This window comes from Triplophysa rosa, linkage group LG16 (genome assembly GCF_024868665.1).
Source record: "Triplophysa rosa linkage group LG16, Trosa_1v2, whole genome shotgun sequence".
Taxonomy (NCBI): domain Eukaryota; kingdom Metazoa; phylum Chordata; class Actinopteri; order Cypriniformes; family Nemacheilidae; genus Triplophysa; species Triplophysa rosa.
The window spans coordinates 23,357,433-23,378,677 of record NC_079905.1 but is presented as its reverse complement, the minus strand read 5'-3'; the positions used below and the strand labels follow the sequence as shown (position 1 = coordinate 23,378,677).

At 39.7% G+C, this 21,245-nt stretch overlaps 3 non-coding genes across 3 annotated transcripts; all 3 read left to right on the top strand.

The window, feature by feature from the left end:
* Positions 1-19,210: 19,210 nt before the first annotated feature.
* On the top strand, positions 19,211-19,340 carry LOC130567552 (small nucleolar RNA SNORA3/SNORA45 family). Its single transcript, XR_008964601.1, has one exon. It is a non-coding gene; the product is annotated as a small nucleolar RNA SNORA3/SNORA45 family (small nucleolar RNA).
* A 1,207-nt stretch (positions 19,341-20,547) lies between these two features.
* On the top strand, positions 20,548-20,677 carry LOC130567553 (small nucleolar RNA SNORA3/SNORA45 family). Its single transcript, XR_008964602.1, has one exon. It is a non-coding gene; the product is annotated as a small nucleolar RNA SNORA3/SNORA45 family (small nucleolar RNA).
* Positions 20,678-20,854: 177 nt separating this feature from the next.
* LOC130567551 (small nucleolar RNA SNORA3/SNORA45 family) lies at positions 20,855-20,984 on the top strand. Its single transcript, XR_008964600.1, has one exon. It is a non-coding gene; the product is annotated as a small nucleolar RNA SNORA3/SNORA45 family (small nucleolar RNA).
* The last annotated feature ends 261 nt before the right edge of the window (positions 20,985-21,245 follow it).

The following is a 21,245-nucleotide window of genomic DNA, read 5'->3' as shown; positions in this document are numbered from 1 at the left end:
AGATGCAGAGAAGTTAATTCATGCATTCATGACATCAAGACTAGATTACTGTAATGCACTGTTAGGTGGTTGCCCTGCAGGCTTATTACAAAAACTCCAATTGGTCCAAAACGCGGCAGCTCGAGTTCTTACACGTACAAAAAAGTATGAACATATTAGCCCGGTTCTGTCAACCTTGCACTGGTTACCTATAAAGCATCGCGTTAACTTTAAAATCTTGCTTATTACCTATAAAGCCTTACATGGTTTAGCTCCTCAGTACTTGAATGAACTCCTTTTGTATTACAGTCCTTCACGTGCATTACGCTCTCAGGCGTCCTGTCAGTTGGTAATACCTAGAATTTCAAAATCAAGTGCAGGTGGTAGATCCTTTTCCTATCTAGCGCCTAAACTTTGGAATAGTCTTCCCTGCACTGTCCGGGAGGCAGACACACTCTGTCAGTTTAAATCTAGACTAAAGACGCATCTTTTTAATCTTGCATACACTACTCTTCCATAATATAAATCTTCAGAGGGTTTAGGCTGCATTAGTTAGATCAACCGGAACCAAAAACACAACTGATGTACTTGTTGCATCAAAGAGTACAGAACAGTACTCTACTCTCAGCCAGTCTTGTCTCATTGTTCCAAGGTTACCACAGCGAGCAGGATGCAGTTCATGGCCTGACCTGATGGTAGAGCGGAGAATGGGAAGTGGGGACCTGACAAGAGCTGAGATGATAGAGCTGGATAAAGAAGGACGCGGTCTCTTGACATGTCTTCACCACAAAATTTCAAATGCTATTAGATTATTAATGATAATCTTAAACTATAATTTATTTTATTATTAAGTTTATTTATTTTATTTAGCCTTGTTGTGCAAGTTCTCTGGAGCTTGTGCAGAGGCAGCAGCTTTTGCCAGAGGGGAACTGGAATCCCCTGGTTGGGCCTGGGTTCTCCTGAGGTTTTTTTTCTCGATTAGAGTTTTGGGTTCCTCGCCACCGTTTGCATACTGTTTTTGCACTATCTGCCTGACCGGGGGGGCTGCTTTAGAATTTTAAAGTTTTACTTAATTAATATTGCATATAGGAATTTATTATCTGTTATATTTGACCTGTGCTTCTCTCTCCTTTATCCTAAATGTGTGCTCTCACTGAGCGTGTGTGTGTCTGCGTACTTGTCTGTGTACGTACGTGTGTGTTGTGTGTGTGTGTGTGCGTGCGCATCTGTGTGTGTGTGTGTCTCTGTGTCTGTGTGTGTTGGTGCGTGTGCGTGTTGTGTGTGTGGAGTGTTTTGTGTGTGGGTGTGTCTGTCTTCTGTGTTTTCAACCTTTTCTTGTTTCTGCAGGTACAACTTTAATTGGTTTGCTTATAGTCAATATGTCTCATGTACAGCTGCTTTGTAACAATGAAAATTGTAAAAGCGCTATATAAATAAAGTTGAGTTGAGTTGAGTATAGACATCCGTATCGGACATTCGACAGACACACACCTGATATATAGCAGACGTTAATGTTAGAGTCTTACATCTGTGGGACATCTGCTTGATGTTTTATAGATATTTATTTGGAGAGTTTAGATAATTGCTAAAGCTGCCGTTCTAATTAGACACAAAACAAGTACTATATTAAATAATAATAGCTAATTATCAATATCTACAAATAGCTGAATGCAATTGGTTCACTTATCTAACATTGATTCGATGTTGATTTCAGCTCAGGAAAAACGACGTTAGAAATCAACACATATTCAACACGAAATCGACGCAATTTGTTTGCTTACACACCATTGAATCAATGTTGATTTCAGGTCGGTGAAATTACTTAACAATTAACATAATAGACATTAAACATGAACATATCAAAATACTTAAAACTAATAGATACATAAGCTTGTGTATGTAATAATTTATTAAACATCACATTCTGTTACATTGCTTATTATTATTTATACAAAATATACATTTACAAATACATATTTAGAGCATACAAACCTTCTATGCAAGACTAATATAAATTTACTCTCAAATACACACAGAGGTATAAAAGTCAATAGGCTACAAAATAGTCAAAATTTACAAATTAAGTGCAATATTTTATCAAGAATAAAACTGGTCATTTTGTAACAACTGTGTATGTCTAGTATATTCAGTGAGGCAGAAAAGGGGATGTAAGGCAGGACATTAAGAGACTGACATCCTCAGACATGGTTCACTATTATTATTGCTTCTTTACTATAAAATTAACTAACCAAACTGGATTGTGACTCTCTTTTTCGTTCCACAAAAACAAACACACAGAAAATATTTATTTAGGTGACTTTGAGGGACCAGCACCAGTTCAAGTCAAAAACCTGTCAGAGTTGGAGATTAATTTAAAATTCCAAAACTTTGTCAGATTCTGGAAGATAAATTCTTCAAGCCGTGTTACAAGTGGAAGTGGTGCTGGTCCCTCTGGAGTCACTCTAAACCTATCTGTCTTCCTGTTAAAGACCACCTGTTTAATAATAATGCCCATCTGGCATCACTTTATACCCCCGTTACAACTACAAACTCCACAAACTGTCACAGGTGCTTAGTTTTACTTAATAACATGGTAGTAGTCAGTGATTTAGGGCACAGCAGTGAAGTCACTGTGGTGTACTGTAGGCCAACATCTGATCTCTTGATGTCTTCAACTGGGTCTCACAGAAAAACAAAAGACATGCAAGAAAATCAAACAATTCATACCCGTTACAAATCAAGTCACAAACTGTCAGAAGAGTATTCACATACCTGTAACAATGCAACATTTTCTGAGCCAACCACCAGAAGAAAAATATCAGTGTATGGAACCAAACAGAACAACTAGTTGTTGATGACATCGCCGTACACACATCTGGGACACGTGGTAACATACAAAAGCTTACAATAGTTTGAAATCCAATAGTCACATATTTTTTTCAGTGGCCGTGTTAAAAGATTAGAGCAATTACATGTGAGCAGGTCATGCTTGTGTCGATAGGAGCAGCGCTGAAGCAGAAGGCAGCAATCGTTTAGAGTCTACACATGTTACACTTTCAGAAGGTTGCTGGCCAAACAACATTAACATTTAAAAGATTTATATCATCTTAAATGTTACCCTCACCTACACTGGTACACAGACAGTACGGCATGCACAGCAAACGCTGCCAGTGTGAAAGGACAATTGGTTTGCAACCGCTCTCCCTCCACGCTGCTCATGTGAATGTACTCTCTGATCACACATCCAGTATGAAGCTGGCGTTAGACATGGAAAATTCATTTCCATCCAGTGAGGTGGCTCTGTTGAGGAATGAATTTCTCCCTAAAAAACAAGACATCAATACAATAGTGGGTAAATAGAAACTAAACAGAAAACAACGTAAACTACTAAATTCCACTAACACAGTGTTACTCAAATCTGGCTCGCGAGATTCAGTTTCCTGCCGAGTTTAGCCCCGACCCAAATAAAATGCACCCGAAGAAGCGTAATCAATGTCTTTATGCGGCACAGTGCAGATTAATTAGCATATGACAATAAAGTATCGCGAGAGCGATTGTAAAGCATACGGAGTGGTCTGGACTTGAATCACTCTCGCATTACTTAACACAAACAATCTGCGCAAGCGCAGCATTAAGTCCTTGATTACACTTATTCAGGTGTGTTTTATATGGATCAGGGCTAAACTCGGCAGGGATGTGGATTTCACGAGCCACATTAGAGTAACACTGCAATAACATTCTAAACATTAATTAATTTCCCGGACAAGGATTATCTTAAATCAGGACTAGGCCTTAGTTAAATTAGGATATTTAAAGTGGCAGCCTGCAAGTTCTTTTGAGTAAAAATTAGCTCAAACCAATTATTGAGCATGTACATGAAAGAACGGTGTTTAAAACTGTCATTACCCTTGCTGGATTCACCATGGAAAGCTTGTAATAATGGTTTGTAATTTGCCCTGTCGGGTCGACTTTCCCAGAGGCCGTGTCGTTCGTCTATGCGTCATTTCGTCACATTCGTACACAGAACGAAGAGGATCCGGCTGTTAGCCCGCGTGTGGATGCGAGTGACAGGCGGTTTATAGCGTGTACTCACAACTGCTGGGTAGGATTTCATACAACGTTTGGTATTATTTATGGCGGCGTTTAGTACTTTTACTTTTAAACGCCAAGCAGTGTTGACATCTGGGGATTCATCATTTGTGAAAAACAAGAAAGAACGAACTGATGACGGTTTACAAAGAAACGGAATGTGATCGGACTCGTGCGAAAACACGAATTAATATTGGCAAGGCATTTCACAGGTGGCGTGAACTCCGTGATCTGAAAGGATTGTAAACAGATGCAGACATCGCTTTATTTCTTCTGAACAGGTAAGACATTTCAATAGATAACACCAAAACCGTAGCGCACTTGTTGTGTTAATACAGAAGGGTACAGTTTCATCGGTTGTTCTTTCTCTCTTTATGTTCATTATGATAAATGTAATTTAAGCCCTATTCGCCCGGGATTAGTATTATCTGGGGACCTCGTGTGCAGTGGCGGAGCCAGAGGGGGGTCCAAGGTGGCACTGAACACCCCTGACGTCCAATTGGCCACCCTGGGTGCCACCCCAAAATTTGATTCACTACTTATGTTGATTGACATCTGATTACACCTTTCATTGAACAACGCTTTTATTTTGAAGTTCGGGGCCCATGCTTGCACGTGACGTCACCGCACACGAAATTCAAGCAAGTCTAGTTGAGAATGAGAACGGAAAAAAGTTGTGCGATGTACAGCGCGAAATCTGAGATTTATTTTTAAAGACTGACGAAAGAGAGAAAAGAAGCAAATGGACCGCTGCAATTTGCTAAACAAATGGAATATTCAAAATTACCCGATGCTTGCTAGCCATTTCAAGTCCGACCCAGCCAGGTACGTTTTTTTTGTTGAACCATACCATTATAGTGTTATCTACCTACTTTCTAACGTTACACTTTTAAATGTTGCGTAAATGTAAAGTTTTCCCAGCGTTTTCTAACCTTAGATAAATATAAACAGTGTTGGGAGAGATCCTCTATTTCTTTTAACATTCTAAGCAGGTGTACTTTATACAAACTTTAGAAGGAAGAAATAAGTTTCCCTCTTTAGCCTTGGCTTTAGGATTCCTAAACAACTTTTCATTGTGTAAGTTTATGTTAGGCTCCATTAACAGATAGTAAATCGGTTCCCAACATAACATACATTGTTTACATCAGGGTCGGAAATTAACAGAGGCTTTGGAAAAAATGACAACAAGGTGAACAAATCTGCTCTCCAAGTTCAAGACAAAAGAGGAAAAATAGTCCACGCATAATAAAAAACTAGATATGGCAGTCGCAATCTAAATAAGATTTAGGTGAAAATCAACAAATGTGGATGACCGCTTCTTTGCTCTGCTACAGCTTTGAGCATTACAGCCAATCAAGTTCAGGGTATGAATATTCTGACCAATCAGAGGCGTTTAAATGATTCACCGGTGAAGAAGAGCTGTGCTGAAGTGCATCACGCTCAAAAAGTTTATCATTAACCGCGTACAGATACGATGTAAGAAAGAGATTCATTAGTCAGACTCTTTACTGTATTACCTGAAGCCATTGAGTGTTTTAGTGATGTTGGATGTTCTTTGTTTGTTTTCTACATATTTCCCGTTTGAATAACTGCTTTTTATGTTCCTTAGAGAATCAAAAAAGCAATAAAACAGCAATACAATAATTCATAAACGCTTCTCGGCTTGTTTTGTAGCGTGTAAAGCGTGTGACAAGTGTTCATGTATCCTAATATCTGAAAGTAATAATCAAGATGACAACATCAAGGGCAATAATCAGCATCAATGATTTTGTTTTAATCTTGCAGTCCTATGGATTGAGTTTATGTTTTATCAGATATATGCTGCTCTGATCCACATCAGTTTAAAGACACCTCTGGTGCTGCTTTGTTTCTGTTTAAATTAAACAAGTTATCGGGGTTAAACTATGTTTTCAACATTTTCATTATTTATATTTTATTGTTTATTTCTTCTACATACATTTAGAAGTAAATTATCACTTGTACCTCTTATCAGCAATCCTAGGATTTATTTTTTTATAATTTGATGCCAGGTCAGGGTTAAACACACATTTTCTGTAATGGTCTGTAGACCCCCTGAAGTAGCCTTGGCCACCCCCTGGCCACCCCATATATAAAACTCTAGCTCAGCCACTGCTCGTGTGATTTAGAAATTACCTCACCACATCTGTACGTTATTTCATGTGGCGCGAATTAGCACGGACAAGTGAAGCCTGTGATTTTACTTAAATTTGCGGACTTATATCCCGGATATGATGGCAAGGCTTTGTATGGTGTATAATGATTTATGACCGTGCCTGTCAGGATTTGAGACCCGCGTTCGGGGATCTTCTGTCCGGTTCGTGTTACGGGAGTTTCCATGAGAAATAACAAAACTGGATACTCCCGGTCAAAACGACAGTGTTGGTTGCTCCATTTGCGCTATTTGTGTCTGTTTATGTTCTTATTTGTTTCGTGTTATATCATCTGCCATGTTATCTGTGTTTATTATGCGCTACTGATGTACAGTGACCACCAGTGTCACAGGCCACGACTCAAAACATCAGACTCATCTGCGCAGTTGAGCAGTGCCGAATCACAACTCACATACGTAAAGAAATACCTCCGGTTCAAATGAGTCATTAGGTCGCGAATCGGACATTGACGCGCAGTTTGTTTTTCACAGCTGTAAGGACATCGCAAAAGATAGAAGTTAACAAAGAAAACACTTCACTGGATAGGATTTTTCCTTTATGTCAGCTGCATGTGCGGAACACTTGTCAGGGAAGAAAAGGCAACATGTTTTTGAGCACATTCACACCCGGCTGTAATTCAGGTCAAAATATTCTCCGAATGCGCCACGTGAAACATGGATTCTGACTTCCGACCTGCTTTTGATTAAAGTGTGAGAGAGAGAGAGAGAGAGAGAGAGCTCAGAAACCGACGTGTTCGACTTCATTAAGCGCCCAGCAGAACATCGGGAAACAGTTTGCCAGAATATACCCTGACCAATATGACATCAATGTTCCATGGGAGCGTTTTAAAAGCATATGGAGCGCTCTGTCCCGCGATGCTTTTATGCTGTTCGGTCTGCACAACACCGAATGAAGTCGAACACACACTTTATTTGGAGACAGAGGCATTGACGAGCTCTTGTTGTGGCGAATCGGCCTTCCATCGCAGAAAGAAATCTAAGAGACAAGGGTTCCAGATGCCAAGAGTTTAATCTTTATTTGCTCGAGCAAGCAAAGTGAGACACACAGAGTTCATCTGATGATGTCCAACGAATACATGTCTGACTCCATCTTTTATACATTGTTCTCAAGTTGTTATCACAGTTCAAACCAATCATGTTTTACATGACATCACTTATTTTTATTAGTCCATCCCCTTATGCCTCGTTACAGTTATATTTCAGCCTGCGCTCGCTACAGTTATATTTCCGGCCTACCATATTAGGATTTAATCGTAGGGAGCGCCTCTCAATCAACACATACGTATTTCATGTGCTCTTTATCTTGACACCCTTCCGGGGGCTTTCGGACGATACATGATTTAACATTTGTTTTATTAAAAATGAACTCATGGTTTAGTGTGATAATGAGCACCCCAGCGTCCTTGGCTGTATGCGATACAGGGCATACAGTGTGTCTCAGGGCAGTTGTGGCCTAATGGTTAGAGAGTCGGACTCGTGACCAGAAGGTTGCCGGTTCGATTCCCAGGGCCGGCGGGTAACAACTGAGGTGCCCTTGAGCAAGGCACCTTACCCCTGCTTGCTCCCCGGGCGCTGTAGTGATAGCTGCCCACTGCTCCGGGGGTACGTGTGTTCACTACTCTCTGGATGGGTTAAATGGTTAAAAGGGAAATCACATTTCGTTGCCTTGTACCTTCGTACATGTGCAATGACAATAAATTGAATCTAAATCTAAAAAAAATAAGTTAAACTCCTCTACAAAAAGTGTGTGGTTTTATTAAAAATGAGCTCATTGTTTAGCGTAAGAATAAGCAACCCAGCGTTCTTAATTCAACTTCTCTACAAAAGTGTGTGTGGTGTACGTGCAGTTCCTGTCTTAGTGTGAGAAGATATTTGGTGTGTACGCAGGTGTTCAAGTGTTCAAACTCATACATGAGGCCCATAGCCCATATTATATCAGAAAAATACATGAGACCTATAAATAACTAAATGTATTCTTTTATATAAGAAAACTCAGTAATATATTTAGAATATAAGAAAAGTCAATAATATGTCTAGAAAAACCACCATACTCTCTGCTCGCTCTTTCCTGCACTACTCATCACAAGCATTTACGCACTCGCACCAATGCGACCCTGAGAAATTTTACCTCGTATGCGGCGCGGAAGTTGACAAAAGTAAGCAAATACCGAGAGAGGGAGCCAACGTGCGCGAGAAAGAACGAGTGTGCACGAGGAACAAATGCGTATGATAGGGAGAGTCAAAATGAGTGAGTGAGTGAGTGAGTGAGTGAGTGAGTGAGTGAGTGAGTGAGTGAGTGAGCGAGCGAGCGCAAATGACCAAATTATAGGAAAATACTTTAATTGTTTGCGAGATAAATCTAGTTTTTGATTTTGAGGTTTTATTCATTTTTGCCAATTCTGTACTTGTGATGTGATGTCTGAAGCAGCCAGGAGACTCATTAATAATATTCTTTCAAGTCCCACGGTACTTGAGAACATTGATAATGCTCTGAATTAGGGCTGTCGGGGTGAAGGAATTTCAAGTGCAGTGATTTTGTGGGGCTCATTAGGGTGGTGTGCGATATTACCGCATTGATCCTGAATTTTGGTGCCAAATAAATAGACCTAAGTTATGTTGTTGGGCTTTATTGTGTTGCATATATGCAGAGCCGTTTCTTGCTATATGCGGACAATGCGGCTGCATAGGGCCCCGCAGCCACCAGGGGGCCCCCAAACTGCAAGTTCAGCCTCATATTTTATTATATTTTGGAGAATTAAAAGTACCTGTCTTTATTTGCATGTATTGCATGCATTCATTTGCAAAGCATGTAAGTGTTCATGGGGTAATCAGGTCAAAATCACCTTTGGGCTGGGCTGTCACGTGGTAAGTGACGTCTGCTGACAGGTCTGACGGGATGATTGACAGCCGCCCACCTTCCTCTGAAGTGATGAGAATAACGGTAGATGCTAATTACAATGTCATCGAAACGTACTTATGCGTCTGGTGCAGAGAAACGCAAAAAGAAGAAAACCGATGAAGAAAAACGATCACAAGATAAAGGTAAGGCATTTGATGTTGGTGGAGGGGGACACAGAATGCCAACTTTTGAACAAGTTAGTTTGCTACTTTTGTCATGCTGGCTAGCTCAGCTAGCCTCAGATAAATGTGAGCTACCTCAGCTAACGGCTATGATTGTTTGTTTGTATGTAAATAAAGTCAGCTTTATCCAGAGTTTGCTTTACAAAAAGGCTCAAATAAATGTTTCTCAAGCATAGACCTGTGCTACTATTTTATATAAAAAAACAATTATTATCAAACTGATTATTGTTACTTTTAGTAGTAGTAGTAGTATAGCAGTGGATTATTCATATAGCACTATGAATTTTAAATGATCACTGTGCTATGAAATATTATCCAATTCTTTGCTCTATTGTATTTTTATTTACTGTGGTTTGGTTACTGGACAAATCTGCTGACTTAGTTGAATTCCCCTTGCCAAATTTATTAGAATATATATTGTGACAATGTAGTTTACTAATTTGAAAAAAACCTGTACATTTAAAGTGTCCTGTACTGCATAGGACTGCTAGTTGTCCACTTTGTAAAGCACTGCAAGATATATGCAAACATATTCCCTTCATATCATATGGTACTCATCACTCATTTACCTTCATTTTTATTAATTAACTAGTATAATGTGATGATAAACACAGAAAAAACTGTTAGATGCTTAAACAGGGACACTGTACTGTATATTGTAATGTTTAATATAAAAACAGATTCAGAATGTTTTGCATAGTGCAACACAGCTGCAGTTATATGATGTGAATATTTGCTTCTGATTGCTTGGTAACCTAAGGAGCTTTGTCTTTGCAGGAGCAATTTTGAAATACTTCGGAGGTCCAGTTCAAGGAGAGCCAGGGGGACCTTCATCAGCTTCTGACCAGCAAGCAGCAGGACCATCATCTCCTACAGACCTGGATGCACTACTGCCAGTTTTTGGTCAACCAATTGATCCAGCTGACTGGCCATCAGTTCTCGCAGATTCATTCAGATTCATCTCTACCTCAGAGTTTGAAAAAACAGGGGCCCCCAAATAGTATCTCGCATAGGGCCCCCAAACAGCTAGAAACGGCCCTGCATATATGGGTGTTTCACTAACAAAGACGGTGGTTTTTAAAACAAATTAAAAACGTATTTTTATGTTTTATTGGTAAGTGCAGAACAACACACGTATTCTCCTGCCATTCGTCCTTTTATGCTTCCGCTCCACCGTGAGAGATACGAGGCCAGAATGGCGCCCAGCTGACACTCATTATCAATCACGTCCCGGCCTCGCTTCTTCCTCCCACGGCTCTAGACACGCCTCCCTCGTCACACATTTACTCGGTTCACGAACAACATGGAGCTCATGAGCCCTCAGAAGAAGATCCATGACAGAGGAAACAGAAGTTCCATAAAGTGCGACTCTGTACTTTTCAAGAGCATGTTTACAAATCAGGTCAATTTGTTCTTGCTCAGGCGGAGGGGATTTTAGCTTTTTGAACTCACTCAACATGTGGGCCACAAAGGTAGGAAGGGGTTCTTCAAGGCTTTGCAAACGGTCCAGGATACCTCTCAGTATTTGTTCCTGACTGTCAGAAGGAAGAAAGACTTTCCTAAAGAAATCACAGAATTGGGAGCAAGTAACAACATGTGTGTCAAGGACAGTGAACCATTTGTTAGGTTCTTTCGCCAAAAAGCGTGGCAACTCGAGCAGAATTTGGGCATCAGTCAAGTTAAGGGATATTCTATAAACATTGACTGATTGAAGCCAATCTTCAGGAGTTAGACGTCCATCTCCCGCAAACACAGGCGGCTCAATCTTAGATTGGTACAATACAGCTGCAAGGATTCTGCTTGCATTACCACAACAATTTGGTTGAGGTGGGCAGGTCACATTTCTAAATGGAACATTTCCACTGATCATACCACATGATGGCACCTGGTCTGGTTGAGCTTGATTGTAAGGCATTGAGCTGGCCACAGGGTAAAGCCGTGTATGTGGCACAGTAGGGGAGTCATCAACAGGAGGTCCAAAGCGTTCCAGGATACCTTGCTGCAATTTGAGAGAGTCACTGAGACACTGTTGCAACATTGATACTTCAGCTTGTAAAAGTTCCACTCGCGTGTCCAGACTCACACCACCTCTGCTACTTGACTTTTGTTTCTGTCTGGGTGCAGAATCAGGCATTGAGTAGGTCAAATCAGTCTTATAGTCTGGGTGGGAAGCCATAACATTACAAATGCCTTCACAAATACAGCAAAAGTGCAATTGCAAAATATAACAAAATAACCCAGAAATATAAAGATGGTTATTAGGATTCACACACAATAATTAAAACACAGTTAACCACAACAAAGTAACACCACGATAACAACCATAGCATTTGAAATTGAATGGTATTAATACCAAACACTTGTTCAGTTTCTTAATATGTGAGCTTAATAAGAATTTTTTTTTACCTGAATAGTCCAAGAGCAAGCGAACACGTTGTGTCTGTGTTGAGTATAATGTTCATGAATACACAGGCATGCCAATGTGACAATAAAAAGTCTCCCCAAAATAATGAATCGTAGTGCACCAAAGTAGAAAAAGAGAACTGCGTTCCAAAAGGCTCGTAGTCTCTTCAAAGTACGTTAAACACAGTTAATGTGCAAAAAAAAAATCCATTAAGCTCAACTTTCGTGTTTGCGAACAAATATAGTCAAGTTCAAAACACGCCTACAAAAAAACGTCCGCGTGGCAATATTCCGAGGTGTTTATGAACTAAAGTATCAGGCTGTGGCCTAAAGATAGAAAAAAAACACTCACGTCACCTTCAAAAATAAGCAAAATACTCCTCAGTTTTCAGTTGAGTTACCCAAAACGTGACCTTCACGTGGTAATCAATATAAAAATGTCAGATAAAGCATTTAGTTTAAAGTATCTAAATCTAAGTCTGCATCCCACACGTTTATTGGCAGATACACAGACAGCGCACTCCTTTCACACATGAGGGTTTTACTCTTTAGCGTCACAAAATAAAATAAATAAAATTAACACAGCAGAGTTGAGCAATTGTCATCTAACGCGGCTCTCGTTACACCGTCCTTCTCCCCATACACACACAGCGAGCCGTACAGGGAGGTGTGACCACACTCTTAAAGGGGCACACTGCGCAATAATGTCTTGTATGCAAATACAGTTTTGATTGTTACAGGACGTGATGAGAACGTCCTAATGACCAAACAGAGTCACATTGTTCAAATCTTTCTTATTTATTTAATTTAAACAATTACCATCCCTCACATGGAGGATTCAATTAATTTGTGATTTAATCTATGCGTTAAAGATTACATTTTATGCACAATTGGAGTAATTTTCTATTCAAATATGTATAAAGCACAGTATAACGATTATAAAACTCAACACAGTACTGTACATCACAATCAGATATTTTATTTATACTATAGTACATGACATAAATAATCAAAGACTTCAACACAATATAGAGGATTTAAAGGAACCATACAGGGTTTTTAGGAGGATCTATTGACAGAAATGCAATATAATATACAAAACTATTTCTTCAGAGGTGTATAAAGACCATACGTAATGAACCATTAAGTTTGTAATACCTTAGAATAAGCTGTTTATATCTACATACAGAGCGGGCCTACAGACACTGAATTCGCCGCCATGTTTTGTACAGCAGCCCTAAACGGACAAACAACTCTACAACGCGCGTTTCCTCTTCCTCTCCGCTGCGGTATCGTGGTGAAAAGGATCACAGGAAGATCCGTACGGATCGTGCTCTCCGGTGCAGAACGCATGTTACCCGCGGATTAACTGAAAGTTTATTCATCATTGAGTAAAAGAGTAAAATGCACTCTTGCTCTCTCTCCAGTTTCAGCTCCAGTGCACTCTCTCTCTCTCTCTCTCTCTCTCGCTCTCTCTCTCGCTCTCTCTCTCACTCTCTCCAGTACCTGGACGAGTACAATATTAAAGCGGTTCCAGATAAACAATGACGCTCAAAACCCTCCTCGGAGGTGATTTTTAAGACGATCTTTCTCTCCAACGTCGCTCTGCTGTGAGTATCTGTGAGTATCTCTGCTAAAAGCCTCAGTACCACGGGTCTTAACGCGTCTCTGCTGTAAAGTCTTTATAATATTAACACAGGTCCAGCTCCTGCCTGACTTTTATCCTTTTTTTTAAACTTAAAATCCACAAACCTTTTATTTTATGTAATACATAAGACATCGCTCTTTCTACAGTCTTTCTAATACCCGCAAAATCTCTTCCCTGCGTCAACATGAGAACCACATCTTTTGTACTGTGGTGCAGTGTTGCCAACTTGGCGACTTTGTCGCTAGATTTAGCGACTTTTCAGACCCCGTTAGCGACTTATTTTTCAAAAAGTGACTAACGACAATTCTAGCTACTTTCTGAATAAACCTTGGCGGCTTAGCGAAACATTCTGCTTCACGTCTATTGCCCCGCGAGAGCGAGCTTTTGACTTCCCAGCGCAGCACCGCCTCTCTGTGTCTACTCTGTTCAGTGCGCGACAGGAGAAGCAGCACATTCAGTTCAGACCGCACTGACGCAATGAGATACGCATGTGTACAAACAGTGTTTCCAAGAACTAATCACATATTGACCTTGTTTGAGCATTTATGATTAAAAACGCGATGACAGTATGGACGCAAAAACAAGAACACAGACGGATTTTAGCTGTTCAACGAAAGTGACTGCTGGTGTGTAGTTTTAATTGGTGAGTTCACTCACTATTACATAGTTTTTGTTGTCTGCCAACAGAAACAGAAAAATAAGTCATTAAGAACCTATTTATTGTGCATTTGGGTGTATTGTTTTAATACTGTATACAACCGCTCAGAGAGTAGAGATATGAAGCAGACCTGAAGCACTTAGCTGTCAGATACTACGTGATGACGTCACTGATATGCGCGTGACGTCATCTGGCGACATTTAGCGACTTTTCGGGCAGGCTTTAGCTACTTTCCATTGAAAAGAGTTGGCAACACTGCTGTGGTGGCCACTATCGTGTTTGGACTGAGCGATTCGTGGCAAATTTATAATACAACGCTAGTGGCCGCTGTTAATTAAGAACTGCACCTTTAAAGCCGATATTTATTGACAGAGATGAATTAACATTATATTCTTGTCTTACCACATAAGTTTAGCAGGTTTTCCGTTTTAGAAACAACAATCAAAAGCTTATTTAGTCACACTCACAAACATCAGGGTCCGTTCATTTCAACGCGCCAAATCGATCGAAAATCAATAAAATATGTGTTTACTCTCACATCTGTAAGCTATAAAGTAAAGAAAGAATATTAATAAACCGCTAAAATAAAATCAGGCAGTGAGGTAAAAAGAAATGACCGTTGAGAGCGCGCAGCTCTTTGCAGAACAAAGGCGAGCACTGGAGACGCGCACGCACATATCACACGCGCTCGCACAAAATAAATAGTTGTAATTGTGGTATCGCATTAAACTCCAGTTTAATAGCTGTCAGAAGTCAGATTAATAGCATTCATCTTGACATTATAACAGATTTTACTCTGATCATAAATTTTCCATACAATAACATATAGAAATGACCAGATTCATTAATCAAATGACCAGTGTCCAGGTTATCTGAAGACCAGTACATAACGTCCAGAGATGGCAAAGGTACACACATCCCTTACTCAAGTATAAGTAAAGATACTCGTGTTTAAAAATACTCTGGTAAAAGTTGAAGTACTGACTAAACTTGTTACTCAAATAAAAGTATGTGCTCTAAAATATACTTAAGTAAAAAGTAGCCATTACTACTACCTGCTTTAGTGTCACGCTGGTAACTGGACCTCACATCCTCTACTGATGGTGAATTAAGTTCATTTATTTTTCAATTAAAACAAAAGCTACCACAAAAACATGGTTAATTTCCATGAGGCTGCACTAAAGTTGGCTATGTTCACATTTGACTTCTTTATTGAAGCTGCCAGCATCTGTAGCACATTATAATCCTATGGAGTGAAGAGTGTTTGCAAAAAACGTTTCTGGAAAAACGACATATGTCAAGCGCCTTTTTCACAGCTGACCAAGCAATGACTTCTTTTCCTTTTTGATGCAGACAATTTCAAACATCTCCCAAATATATGGCAATGGGTGACTCTAACCTCGACCACGTCGACACTGCTAACTCCGTCTGTCTCATCCATTGCTTTCGGTTGCCTTGCTCCGTGCGTGTTAGCTTTGTACTGACTGGCGTATGACTGTGGCGCGTTATAAGCAGGGAAACGATAAACCAACGGGCTTCGTGTTTAAAACGAAGACGAGGCACGCATGACAAAAAATAATACAGATTAAAATAAAGTAGCGAGTCTGGTTTGAAAATGTAAGAAGTAGAAAGTAAAAAGTTGTCAGAAAAATAAATAGTGAAGTAAAGTACAGATACCAAAAAAATCTACTTAAGTACAGTAATGAAGTATTTGTACTTCGTTACTTCCCATCTTTGATAACGTCGCTACAACGTTCTCAATGGGATCAATTCATGACGTTATTTGAGGACGTGGCTCAGACGTTTCTGGAACGTAAGCAAAAATGACCAGTGTCCAGGTTATCTGAAGACCAGTACATCACGTCGCTACAACGTTCTCCATGCTATTAATTCACGACGTTAATTGAGGACGTGGCTAGGACATTTCTTGTACGTTAGCAAAAATGACCAGATTCATTAATCAAATGACCAGTGTCCCTGTTATCTGAGGACCAGTACATCACGTCGCTACAACGTTCTCCATGGGATTAATTCACGACGTTATTTGAGGACGTGGCTAGGACGTTTCTGGAACGTAAGCAAAAATTCTAAGAAATGGAACGTTGCCAAGACGTCCTCAGAATGTAATCACAAAATAATGTCACGGTGACCAAATAAAGAAGAACTGGCGACGTTGTCAGAACGTACTGTTAGCTGGGAAGTTCCAGTTGCATTATAATATTTCTGAGAAACTGTCGTGTAACTTTGATAGCAATAGCATGGACGTTACTTGATCATCCTATGAAAAACATTGTGTTAAACTGAAACTAATATCTTTTATTTATATCTAATAATATCTTTAATTATGCATACAATTACATGATGTCTCAAATGGTCCAACATCCTGGATAGAATACGACAGTGTTCCTCCATTAACCTATGACAATTCTCCATGCTGTTAAAATTTCTGGATAGCATACTTTCATCATAAATTGTCACACAAGTGTTTAGCTTTGCAAAATATCTTTGAACATTGTTGCACTGACAACTAGTGCATTGTAAAAAGAATATAAAAAGAATTAAATGTATTTTAAAGATATATAGAATTGCAGGATACCTCCATGACCGAGACAGTAGAAGTTAGAATGGTTCAATATGTGCAAGCTCTCTAATAAAACTTAAATTTTACATTCGTACTTTCTCGCGCACACTCGCTCCCTCTCGCGCACGTTGGCTCGCTCTCTCGGTATTCGCTTTACTTTTGTCAACTTCCGCGCCTCATACGCTACTCTGGGGTACATTCGTGCTAATAAGAAAAAAAAGTTAGCTGTGGCGGTGGTGATCAAAACACTTGAGCATGAAATTACCGACACTTGTCATCTAATCACAGCCCGCTGACGCGCATCCGTTTACTTTAAGTAAATTCGACTTTGTTTCTGAATCGCGCGCACAAAGCAGTGTTGCGGTGTTAACAAACTGAAAAGCGCATATCAATCCTAGTTTACAGTATTTTAATGCATATGAAATACAGCCTGGTTTCAGTCAACGCTTCACACTCCCTCCCGTCCAGCTGGTGGCGCTAAATGCAGCTCTTTAGCTAGTTTGCCATTCGCCATAAAACATGTAAAGAAGAAGACGTCACTGTCGGCCACGCGCCGCCTGCGCGCTCTTTCTGTCTCGAGGGTGCGAGGTGCACGGCAGCAGATGCATGTAAGTGAGAGTTGACGCTCGAGTTTTACTAGAGAAACACCGAATTTAACATTTAGGTCTTAACACGCTTGTATGATGTCAATATAGACTTTAGTTGTTGTGAGTAATGCTTTGTGTTCAGAACTGTCTGTGAGTTAAGCTCACGTGTTCAGTTTGTTCACGTGGCGGTGAAAGAATCTGTGACCTTAATAACTTGAATGGTTCAAATTTCAAGACTTGTGTTGTGTTATTATTTTGTAGATATCAGTAAAGTTGTAACTTAATGTATCTTTACGGTGTGCAGACGCGTGCAAAGTAATATCATTAAAAGTCAAACGATTCACAGAAGTGTGTGTGTGTTCATGTTTGTATATCCCGGTGGGGACCTAAACCTGAAAACACACCAACACATGGGGACTCGTGTCACCGTGGGGACCAAAATTGAGGTCCTCATGGGCACAAAAGCTTATAAATTGTACAGAACAATATTTTTAAAAAATCTAAAAATGCAAAAAAGTGTTCTATGATCTTTAGGTTTAGGGATAGGGTTAGGGGATAGAATATACAGTTTGTACAGTATAAAAACATTACGCCTATGGACTGTCCCCACGGAGATAGTAAACCAGACGTGTGTGTGTGTTTTAATATAAATGTTTAACAAGTCTACATTTCATCAGGTTTGTGTTTTAGGGTTTTTGTGCCATTCACACTCGTGATTTATTTTAGGGATGCACCGGTTGACCAAACACCGGCCGTAAATCGCAACAGTTTTTTTACGACCGATTTTCCCCCGGAAGTGCGGCGCATACACAGATCACATTCGAATCAATCGCGAACATGTCATTTGCGTGGAAGTATTTCGAAATCTGTCAGCAGGATTCAGGACACGGGCCCACAGCGCTGGACAAGCAGAACTGTGTGTCTGAGGCACAGCTGGAGGAGGCGAACAGCCGTTGGTGTAACATTATGGCGCGCGCACACACAGGAGCGCGAGCTTTCCTGCGCGAGCACACCCGTCTGCGCCTTCACCAGCGTGGACCGCGAACGTTTGTTTAGCTCGGCTTCTCACGTGTTGGATGAGAAACTAACGGACGAAGTTGTGACAAAATTGAAATGCTTCTTTTTGTAAAGAAGAACGTGCATTCACTCTTAAAAAGCCGGAAATAAACGTCAGTTCTGTTAAGGATGGATGTTTTTATTTTACATTAAAATGATAGCCTTTTGATTTAAAAAGCACCAGCACTAAACTTCATTTGATTTAACACGTTGTAATAATTTATTTATATACTTTGGTTTAATTTACTTTCACTGATAAACCCCTTTTTCTTTACACCAAATTTAAAAACTAAACTGAGTGCTGATAAGTAAACGTCTCTGTTCGGGTTGTTGATATTGTGTTGACTTGTTTAATCTGTTGTACTATGCAGTTGTTGCTTTTAATTTCACATGAATACAGTTGATGTATTCATTTTTAAGGCCAGTTTTATGTTTAACATTAAACCCAATTGAAAAATAGCTAAATGCTAAATATCTGTACCGTCTTTGGATTGAATGTGCTTATTGTTACTGCCTTTAATTTAAGATGGTTACAGTTATTGTTTTCAATGGCCAAAGCCAGTTTGGCCTGTGAAAAACCAAATAAACATGTTTATACTCATGTTTTTTTCTTGTTTGTTGCTTAAAGGGGAAAAAACCGGGTATCGGAATCGGCCATGGAAAATCCTAATCTGTGCATCCCTAATTTATTTCACACTTTACATGGAAACGGAGTTTGTGTTCTTGTCTGTGGAGAACAGAAGATGATGACGTGTATAGAGAATAGACAAAATCTCGTAAACTTTTTTTGTCTTAAACTGTGTTTTATTTCTCAATATGACGAAGTGTGTGACTGTCCAGACTCTCCCAGATCTTCAGACGATGGATTTCTCTCTTCAGGTCAGCTGATATAATTCACCTAATATATAATTCACACCTGTAATGTTTTATTATATCAAGCGAGACTAGAGTCACATCTTGATATTGTGATTGTCCTGGTGTGCTTAAGTCCTCGCAGAATGAACTCTCTGCTTATTCATTGGCTGCTGCTTCTCATTGCCCGGCCAATCACCAGCTCAGAAACATGTCCCTCCATATACACTGTTTAGTGCATATATACTGTATGTGTGCACAAATACATTTTTTTGTCTGTATGACACTAGAAAATAAGTAAATTATGAAGTAGAATTGGGGTGATCATAAACAAGAATGTTATTTAAAACATTTAGCAATTGCAACTATATTCATACACAGTTTGATTCTCCCCATTTTGGAGGGGGCTTCAATATAATCGGATAAATCGGTTTAATCAAATAGATTGTTCATTTTGAATATTTTCATAAGAATAATTTTTAGGCAATGACTGAAGCCCAGACATTATATTTCTGTACACTTCAGAATTCATGTGGCTGCTTGTCTTGTTTCATCATCAATAAACCACTGTGTTTTACACATCATGGAATGTTCCAAACCGTCAACAGGTTGATCCTCATTTGATCCATGCAATAAATGTTTCTCCAGAACTCTTTTGACTTTATGAAATCAAAATTGGGAAGGCCATATGAGAAATTTTTGTATGTTGTGGTGAACCCTGAACATAACATCATGAGTTCCTAAACCCTTCCTTCAGTCTGGACGTGGATCACCTCCGATTGAAGCTTTAAGATCATATTCTTCATATAAATCTAACGGTGTTATTTTAGCAGTTTACGAAAACATATTCAACATTGTGCATGTGTTGAAAAAGCTTGAACACACTCAGTCTGTCATCACACACACAGCATATAAAAAGGTTGTGTTGTGTGGTTCAGATTGAGTAATATTGTCACAAATGTCTACAGTTTTGATTGTCTGAAACTAGACTGAAATGTGGAAACTTAGTCGAAGCAAAAAGTTGAAGAGACATGATATGGAAAGCCGGACGTTTGACACGGGACTGACACTCGTTCAGCAGTGTGTTCTCACTCTTGTGTGGATGAGAGAGATGACAGGAGTCATAGAAGCATCATTGAAAGCACATTTCATCCAGATTTAACATGTTGTTTATTGTCTGTGTGCTCATATTGTCTTTCATTCTCTGAGCCCAAACCTGAACTTTTGACTTTTCAGGTTTCCGTAGATGTTTGAGGGAATTGTGGGAAATGTCCTCATTTCAGCCTGTCGAGTGTTCACGTGTGGCCTGTGGAGCATCATGAGAGAAAGTGAAGCACATGATTGACAGCTGAAGGTATCCAAACATGTTACACGCATGTGTTTCTGGGATTTCATTGAATGCTTGTCATGATCAAGTTGAAGAGCGAGACTAGAGTCACATCTTGATATTGTGATTGTCCTGGTGTGCTTAAGTCCTCGCAGAATGAACTCTCTGCTTATTCATTGGCTGCTGCTTCTCATTGCCCGGCCAATCACCAGCTCAGAAACAAAACGTCGTTTTTTTAAACCTGTGGTAATGTTAGCTGACTGTTTATTTCTGCTTCCTCAGATCTCCTGCAGGTCATTCACATTACTCGTGCAGTCCGGTGACATCACTTCCTCTGCAGGTGAGCAGCTATCAACCGAAGGTCTCGTTCTATTCTACACTTGTGTGTTTGTGCTCAAGTGAAGCGAGACTAGAGTCACATCTTGATATTGTGATTGTCCTGGTGTGCTTAAGTCCTCGCAGAATGAACTCTCTGCTTATTCATTGGCTGCTGCTTCTCATTGCCCAGCCAATCACCAGCTCAGAAACATGTTTTACACGTTTGTTCAAAGGCTAAAATGAATGGTATGGTTTCTGAAAGGCATTCTTAAAAGATGCATTAAATGTATGAAGGACATGTGTATAGTCAAGGGTGCACATAAGTTTTTCTATCTGGTTCTCAAGAGAGCACCTGGAGATTCGGTTTGGTGCTCACATTGCACATAGTGTGACAAATTATATGTACCAATAAAAAAAAAAAGTAGTTACTTTTTAATGAACAATAAACAAAATAATAAAGTGGGATAATACTATA